This window comes from Eublepharis macularius, chromosome 2 (assembly GCF_028583425.1).
Source record: "Eublepharis macularius isolate TG4126 chromosome 2, MPM_Emac_v1.0, whole genome shotgun sequence".
Taxonomy (NCBI): Eukaryota; Metazoa; Chordata; class Lepidosauria; order Squamata; family Eublepharidae; genus Eublepharis; species Eublepharis macularius.
In genome coordinates this window covers 233,197,269-233,206,254 of record NC_072791.1, presented here as the reverse complement: position 1 = coordinate 233,206,254, position 8,986 = coordinate 233,197,269, and positions in this window count along the sequence as shown.

Below are 8,986 nucleotides of genomic sequence, written 5' to 3'. Positions count from 1 at the left end.
AAACAGGTTTTACTCTGCATGTTCTCAGAAGCAAGAAACTCATAACTAGAGATGGGCACGAACCACATTACAAACTTCAAAACCCCACGAAATTGGCGATCACACGATCGCGATCCGGTGGTTTGTGATTGTCCACAGCCAACGAACCAGCGTTCGGGAGATGCCTGGTTTGGTGCGTTCGGCCATGGTTCAGGAAGCCAGACAGTCAGGTGCCAGCAATCAATTCCCCTGGCAACAGAGCCAGGGGAATGCCTGAACTCTGTCTGTGCTCCTTCTGTCGCCCTGGAAACCCGAGTGGAAGCCCAGCTTACCTTGATCGGCAGGTTTTCCTTCCATCCACGGAGCTGCAAAGCGGTTACAAGTTGGGAGAAGACACCCAGGGGAGGGAGGGGGAAGGCGGTGTTCTGTAGCCATGGGCACTCCAATCTCATCCCTGCAGACCCTGATAGGCAGCTCTGACGGCCAAACACAGACCTCCTGCGTTGCTCAATGGGACCTGTGCTTATAAATAGCCGTGGGCTCCCAGGCTGGGTTTCACTTTCAGCGAGCAGTGGAGTGGGACAGAGCTCTTGCTTGCCACTTGCTAGCCTTTGGGGAAAGAGACTGAGAGTATAATTCAGCTTGGATTTGGGGGATAGGGATCTATCTCCTCTGGTTCCAGGGCTGCTGCCTGGCTCTGGGGCCAAGCTCAGTGGGCACCTCGGCTGACGGCTCACATTGATTATTAATCAGTGCCTGATTGGGTCAGGTCTGTGGGAGTGGTGGGCTAGAGCTCTAGTCCCTCCCTCCCTCCGGTGCCAGGGCTGCTGCCAGGCCCTGGGGACAAGCTCGGTGGGCACCTCGGCTGCGGGTTCACAGCGTCATCTCCTTTCTTCTCCTCAATTGTTGTTTGCTGGCACTATGAGGCTTCGGGTGGGGGACAAGAGTGGTCATGGGGGGAAGTGCAGAAGTTGTCCCAGTTGCAGCACGGGAAGCAGTGCTGTGCAGGACTCTGGAGCAGCAGAGACACCCGCTCCCCAAAGATCACCAGTTGCGGCTGTGGCCAAAGAGCTCTTGCCGGCGGCAGAAGAGGAACTCCTGAAAATTTTTGGGTAGGAGGAGGTTGAGGGATCCTTGGAGGAATGGTTGGGGTTCGAGGAAACATCCAGCCCATCCCCATCCCAAACTACCAGTGGTGCTGTCCCTGCCTGCAGTCTACATATCACTCCGTCTTCCATTGCCAGCTCAGTGGCACATCCAACAGCAACCCTTCGTTCTCCCTCCCCTGGAACCGTTAGTGGGCCACGGTTCAACCTCAATGTTTGGAGGCACTTTCGGTCCCTTCCTACTGACCCCCGCGTGGTGCGGTGCTGTGTGTGTGAGGGCCTCGTGCGCAGGGGCAATGACCCAAAGCACCTGTCATCAATGGCCCTGATCACTGGCAGTTTTCAAGAAGAGGCTGGATGAATAGTTGTCAGAGATGCTTTAGGCTGATCCTGCACTGGGCAGGGGGTTGGACTAGATGGTCTGTATGGCCCCTTCCAACTCTATGATTCTATGATTTGGCACCTGAAGAGGCACCACCCTACCCTGTGGTCTCCGTCCTCAGCCAGTGAACCATCTGTCGGGGGGACACCGAGGGCCACCAGCTCGTCTGATCCGGGATCGGTGGGTCTCCGGAATGCACCCCGAGCAAGAAGCCTTGCCCTGAGGGTGCAGCTGGCGGGAGCAGAAGGGTCAGGCAGGCCTCCCTGGGGGAAGTTGTTCCATCGGGGTTGGGGGTGGCTCTGCTGAAAAGGGTGAGGTCAAGGGCTCAGGAGGCGGGCGTTCGTGTGCTGGCGCAGACGATTGCCCTGCAAGGCTTCCCCCTATCGGTCGTGGAGGGCGTGGGCTTCCAACTGCTGCTCCAGCACTTTGCCCCATGGTTCTCCATGCCATCACGGTGCACCATTGGACATCGAGTTGTGCCCGCCCTGTACGAGGCAGTGCGAGACATGGTGTGCAGAGATCTGTCGGCCATCCAAGGCAGAACAGTGCACTTTACCGCCGACCTGTGGAGCGGCTGCCATCATGGGTACCTTGCCATCACCGCCCACTGGTGGCAACCAGAGGACCTCCGCCTCCCCAGGCCAAGATCTGGCAGCCATAAAAAGGTGCCCAGCTTGACCTTGGGCTACAGGGCGGTTCTTCTTCAGGCCCAGGAGATGGACAAGTTCCACACTGGGAAGAACATCGCCACCATGGTAAAGGCGGCTCTGAGGGAGTGGACGTCTGGGGTGGAAGGGTTTGTCCGTGGCTTCATGGTGACAGACGCGGGAGCCAACATGTTGGCAGCCCTGAAAGAGGCATAACTCCCGGACCTGGTGTGCATGGCGCACAAGCTGCACCTCATGATGCGGGATGTGCTCGGGCTGGGGAGCAAGCCAAGGGACAGCTGGAACGAGGGAACCTTGCGGATGCGCTATCTGCTGGACAGCTGCCGTCGCATCGCTTCCCACTTCTCCCGCAGCATAAACTCTTCCCACGAGCTGTTCCAGAGGCAGAGGGAGGGAGGGGACCCCAAGCACCAACTGGTCCAGGACTTGCCCACCCGCTGGAACTCCACCTCCAACATGATATTTCATCTGGTGGAGCAGAAGGGCCCGTTGCAGCACGTCCTGTCATCTTCGGATGTGCTGAGGAGGGGAGAGGAGTTGAGCCTCAGCTCCATGGACTGGAGAGTCCTTGCCCAGATGTCCCGGATCCTGAAACCCTTCAAGGATGCCACTGAGCTCTTGTGCTCCTACCAGGCCAGCCTGGGTCAGGTCCTCCCTCTGATCCACGGCCTAGACCAGTTTCTGGCTCAGGAGCACCAGCAAGGGCAAGAGCTGCTCCCCAGGGTCCAGGACTTTGTCCGGAGGATCCAGGCCTGCGTTGCTGAACGCCTGTATCCTCTATGCTGCAAGGCGCCATACCAACTGGCCTCCCTCTGTGACCCCCGCACCAAGGGCAGCATCACCACGCAGGCGGGTCAGATGCAGCACTGGAAAAAGGAGCTCCACAGAGCGGTGCTCCATTTCCAGAGACAGAGGGCAGGAGACAAGGAACCGGGCAGTGGCAAGGGGCAGGCGGTGGAGGAGGAGGGTGAGGGTGAGGGGCAGGAGGTGGGAAGAGAGCCAGGCCAGGGAAGAGCCACCCCGATGGACACATTCAATCTCTGGGCCTTGTCGGAGGGCCGTGTGGTTGGCCACTGCACGGTGGGCGCGTCCCTCTCAGTGGAGGACTCGGCGGGAGGCCATGATGCGTGAGTACCTTGTTGAGCCCCGCGAGCCTCCCCCATGCCAACCCGTTGGAGTATTGGGCAAGGAAATCTGCCCGATGGCTGGACCTGTCCATCGTGGCAACAAACATCCTGTCCTGCCCTCCCACCAGCGTGCAGAGCGAGCGGGTGTTCTCCCACCTGGGAGACCTCCGTCCCCGCCGCACACGTCTGCACCTGGACCTGGTGGACATGATGACGTTCATCAAGGTGAACCTCAACCTACTGGGGCACCCTCCCATGGACCTGGACCTACCTGGGCTCTGAGCCACCCTGGGGTTGTAGCCAACCCAGCTCGTCCACAGCGGGCTTAAGCCTCCCTCAGTTCTCGGGGCTGCTTCCATGGCTGGTGACCCTTTGCCCTCCTCTCCCAGACAAGTTCCCGTTCCCTCTTCACACCTCTCCCTCTCTGGATCTGCTCAGATGCCTCCCAACCTCTCCGATCTTTCCCATACCGTTCTTTCCGCGAAGGCAGGAAGCTGTGGTGATGCCAGCTGATGCCGCTTTTGGGCATGAGGAACAGCTCTGCTGCTGTTGCTGATGTGAGAGTGGCACCGTATGGCACCTCCCCTTCCATGGCACCTGGTGTCCCCACTGAGCAGGGGGGAATGGGTCCCTCCCACCCTTTCCACGAAGGCAGGGAGTTGGGAGCTGTCTGCTGCCGCCGCTTTGGACCCCAAGGGGCAGCTCAGAAGCTTTTGCTGAGCTTGGCAGGTTTGAGCTGCACGGTGCGCCCCTATCCATGTGCACCTGCTGTCCTCTCTGTGCATGGGGGGAATGGGACCCACGACCAGTCACGTGTCCTTTCTGCGAAGGCAGGAAGGTGGTTGAGGTCTGCCGCTGCCGCTTTCTGCCACGAGGAGCAGCTCTGCTGCTGTTGCTGGTGTTAGTGTGGCACCGTATGGTACCCCCCCCCTTTCCATGGGCACCTGCTGCCCCCTCTGAGCAGGGGGGAATGGGTCCCTTGCCCTCACACCCTTTCCATGAAGGCTGGATGGTGGGTGCTGTATGATGCTTTGGCTTTGGGCCACAAGGGACAGAACAACTGCTGTTGTGCATAAAATTGCACGTCACGGTGGCCCCTGCCAACAGCAGCGGCGGTCCCCTCTGAGCAGGGGGGAATGGGTAATGCCGCCACGACCAGTCACGTCCTTTCCGCAAAGGCAGGAAGGTGAGTGATGCTGGCGACAGCCTCCACTGTGACACAGGGGGAGTGGACAAGCCTCTGCCACAGCAGCCTGCGCACTCCTTCAGGGTGGATGTGGGGTCCCTCCGTCCCAGTCCTGCTGCACAATGCAGCCAGGAAGCCTAGGGCTCGGCCCTCCTCTCTCACACAAGTACACGGTCCCTCTTCTCACCTCGCCCTCTCCGGAACGCTCAGTCCCCTCCCAACGACCTCTCCAGTCCTGTCCTATTCCATCCTTTCCGCAAAGGCAAGAAGGTGGTTGATACTGGCTGCCACCACAATGTTCCTCAGTGGGATCCTCAGAGGAGGCCTCACGGCTGTTGGGATCTTCCAATTTCACAGACCCTCTTTCGACCTGTCCCTCTCTGGAGCACTCCGACTCCTCCAAATGACATCTCTCCCTCCCGTCCTTTCTGGCAAGGCAGGAAGGTGGGTACTGTCGGCTGCCACCACAGAGTATCTCAGTGGGAGCTTCGGAGGAGGCCTCGCGGCTGTTGGTGGATCTTCCCACTTCCCCTCCAAATGACATCTCCTCTCCCTCCCGTCCTTTCCGGCAAGGCAGGAAGGTGGGCGCTGTCGGCTGCTGCTGCACTGTTCCTCAGTGGGACCCTTGGGTGAGGACCCTCGTTTGCTGGTGGATCAGGCCCCCGTCCGAATGACATGTCCTCTCCCACCCACGCCGGGAATACCAGCTTGCTCCTCTTTGGCCTGGTGGACGGGCACATGGGGAGTGCCACCAGCGAGCAGCCAGACCCCTATTGCAATCTTGTCCAAACTTGGGTGATAGCTGTAGGAGAGCCTGCAAGACTCCCTGGGAATATGGGCTCTCTAAGTGCCATTAGGGCCGTTCCGCGCCCCATGAACCGCGAACTGCGAACCGGTTCGGCAATGGAAAATGTTTGTTGCGGTTTGCAACCTTGGGATCGTCATCAGCACCGAACCACTGGTTCATTAATTTTTTTTGGTTCGTGCCCATGTCTACTCATAAGACATGACAGATATGCTGGAACATTTAACCCATGGCAGATATGCTGGAGGCTTATCTGACATACATGTAGGAGTACATATTCAAAGCAACAGATAATATGTAAGGCAACATAGTGGTAAAGTCTATGGTCCCTAACTCCTTAACGAAGCATCTGAGACCCCCTCCCTACAATACTTCTATCTGAGTAAAAAGCCTTTTTGAATAATTTGGTTTTGCATCGTTTGCGGAAAGCCAGGAGGGTGGGGACTCTCCTGATCTCCTCAGGCAGACTGTTCCACAGGGTAAGGGCCACCACAGAGAAAGCCTGTGTGCAGGCTGCTGTCGATTTCGCCCATGTGCAGGCTGGCACCTGCAAGAGACCCTGTTCGGATCAGCAAAGCTGCCGTGGAGGGACATAGGGAGGGAGACGGTCCCGTAGGTATGCCGGGCCAAGGCCATGAAGAGTTTTGTATGTAATAACCAACACCTTGAACTGAGCAGGGTAACTGATAGGTAGCCAATGGAGTGACTGTAGGATGGGAGTGATGTTCATGAGCCTGCTTGCTCCTGCTAACAGTCGAGCTAAGAGTAAGTAAGTAAGTAAGTAAGTAAGAAAAAAAGAAGAAAGAAGGAAAGAAAGAAAGAAAGAAAGAAAGAAAGAAAGAAAGAAAGAAAGAAAGAAAGAAAGAAAGAAAGAAAGAAAGAAAGAAAAAGAAATTGCTTAATTTTTCCCCTTTTGTATTTTATTCTACTCTTGCTTTTGTCTGGATTCAGATTGTTTCCCACGCTGTCAGCCCAGGGTTTGCCTGGGAAGCTGATCGAGTGCATACCTATACAGTTCAGATGTATGGCTCATGTTAAGGCATGTAATGTAACCGCCAAGAACAAGCTGGAGACAGGCACCAAATGGCAACCTGTGTGAATGGTGGGAGGCAGGTGGCGAGATTACCCTGGCTTCTTACCATGTAAAAAAAGGAGGAGACTGCAGAGATCCAGAAAAAAGATTTACTGAAAGGCTGGCATTTAAGAAGAGTTTTATAGAGGAAAAAATGGACTGATGGACAGGAACGGAGAAGCTGTTTTGAACAAGGATGGCTTCACCATTAGATCACAGTAACGGGTGGTAGTGATCAGATTTCTGTTGGCTTTTGATGTAGGAACGCTCAGCTGTGTACATTGTCCAACTAGGGCATCCAAAGCAGCATACAAATTTGTGAAAATAATGTGAAACAACTTTAACTATATCGTTGAACTTACCCCATCCCTCAGCCACACTACCATCAGGAGCACAGGGTCTTGTCTCTCTGTTGTCTTGCTTCTCTCACCCGCATTTGTTTTTATTTATTTTATTTTCAATTTATATTCTGCCTCCCCACATTTCCAGCAGGCTCAGGGCGGATTTACCTCATTTTGGTATCTATTAGGCACAAAAGAGACAGGCATTAAGACCAAGGATAAGAAGACTCAAATATAAAAGTGTGAATTAAGTATTTGAAAGGAACATATGAAAATTTAACCGAACATTTGTTGCACAGGTTCACTTTATTATTTTGTTTTAGTGTTGCTGTAACTCAGGGAGGTAGCAGTCCATATGCTAGTTCTCCGCCGCCCCCCGCCGCCCCGCCCCCCCCCCGGCCACAATAGAATTAAAATAGCTCCGTTCTCTACTCCAGAGGCCCCCCAACACGGTGCCCTTGCAGGCACTGTTTAGGCCCCCACCAAGTGTATTCAAAAAGCAGGAGGGAATTTTGCCCAGAATAGCTTCTGATAGGCCATCAGAAATCTGATTGGTTGTGCAGATTAATATAATTTTGCTTTTGCAGCAGCTGCCACCATAATATTAAGTTTTATTCTCTCTCTCTTACTGCTCTTTCCATGTCTGTTTTTAAAATTACCGCTGTTCATGCACGCTCTGCCTCCTACAGCAATAAGGTTGCCAACCTCCAGGTGGGGCCAGGAGATTCCCCAGAATTGCAATTGATCTCTATATGACAAAAATCAGTTCACCTAGAGAAACTGACTGCTTCATAGGGTGGACACTATGGCATTATATCCTGTTGAGCTCCCTTCCCACCAAAAACTCCACCAACCCTGGGCTCCACCCCTAAAATCTCCAGGAATTAACCAAAGTTGGCAACCCTACGACAGCAGCCATTATGTGGTTGACTCTGTCCCCCATGGCAGTAGGCTTGTCCTCCTGGCGGGCGGGAGCGAGGGGGACCTGACCCTTACTGGGAGTCTCCTTCCCAATGCTGATGCAATAACATCACTTCTGGGAAGTCATCGCACTGGCAGTGGGTATGCGCTTGCACTTTGCTTGGGACCAGTTCAGCATAGTGGGAGGGGGGCAAAAATTCGCCCCCGTGAAGCGCAGGTGCATGCTCGCCACTGGGTGCGATGACGCCACTTCAGGAAGTGACGTCACGCTTGCTGGCAGCTTGCTTGAGAGGTTTCTTGGCTCCCAGGCCCGTTCCACCCACTTTCCCTCCTGCCCTCCGCCATCCAGGTAAGCGGTGGCGGGAATGGGGGGGTCTCCAACCCCCACTGAGGGGATGGGATCCCTACACAGCAGCCATTTTGTGATTTGACAGCACTTTATGCACAGTCTCTTCTCCAAAGCAGCCATTTTCTCCAGGGGAACTGATGTCTGTAGCCTGGAGATCAACAGTCGTTCTGGGAGATTTCCAGCCATTACCTGCAGGTTGGCAACCCTACTCCCTCAGGTTAATTAAATCTAATAAATTTGCTGGTACTTCTCTAAAGTCATTTTAGTCAGGCTCTTCCTTGGATTGTTCTGTGTCTTGGAGTCACTAGCACACTCATTAAATTTAGGACCTTTTACTAAAGATGCTAAAATAAAGACACCGAGGTGCTGCACCCAGAAGGGCTCCACTGTTTCCTCAGCTGATCCTGTGAGGCTACTCTGATTAATACTACCACTTTCCTCTCAGTTCCTCCTGCCAGACAAGCTTCTTCCTTCTGACCCCACAGAGCCTTTTGCTGCTACCTCCACTAGCTGCCCTGACCTGGATAGCCCAGGCTAGCCCCATCTCATCAGATCTTGCCTGCTAAGCAGGATTGGTCCTAGTTAGTACTTGGATGGGAGACCACCAAGGAAGACCAGTGTCTGCACTGAGGCAGGCAACGGCAACCACCTCTGAAGCTCTCATGCCTCGAAAACCCAATGGGGTTGCCCTCAGTCAGCTGTGGCTTGACAGCACTTTGAATCACCACCCCTAACAAGCGCAACTGGCACTATTCAAATATATGGCAAGAGTGGCAGCAAAATGGATGGCAGACCGATGTCTAGATTTGATGAAGTCGAAGAATAAGCTATATGACCACGTGTCAATGGTAAAAATTAACAACTCACATACATAATAGGACAGTTTCAGAATTCCAAGAAAAAAAGGGGGGGGAATTGATTACATAGCTGAAAATTAAGAATAATTAAGAACAATTATTATTAAATATGAAGATAGACAGAAAGATATTTAAATAGAAGTAGAAAACTAAGAATATATAGAAAAGTTTTATATAAATATATGATTTAATG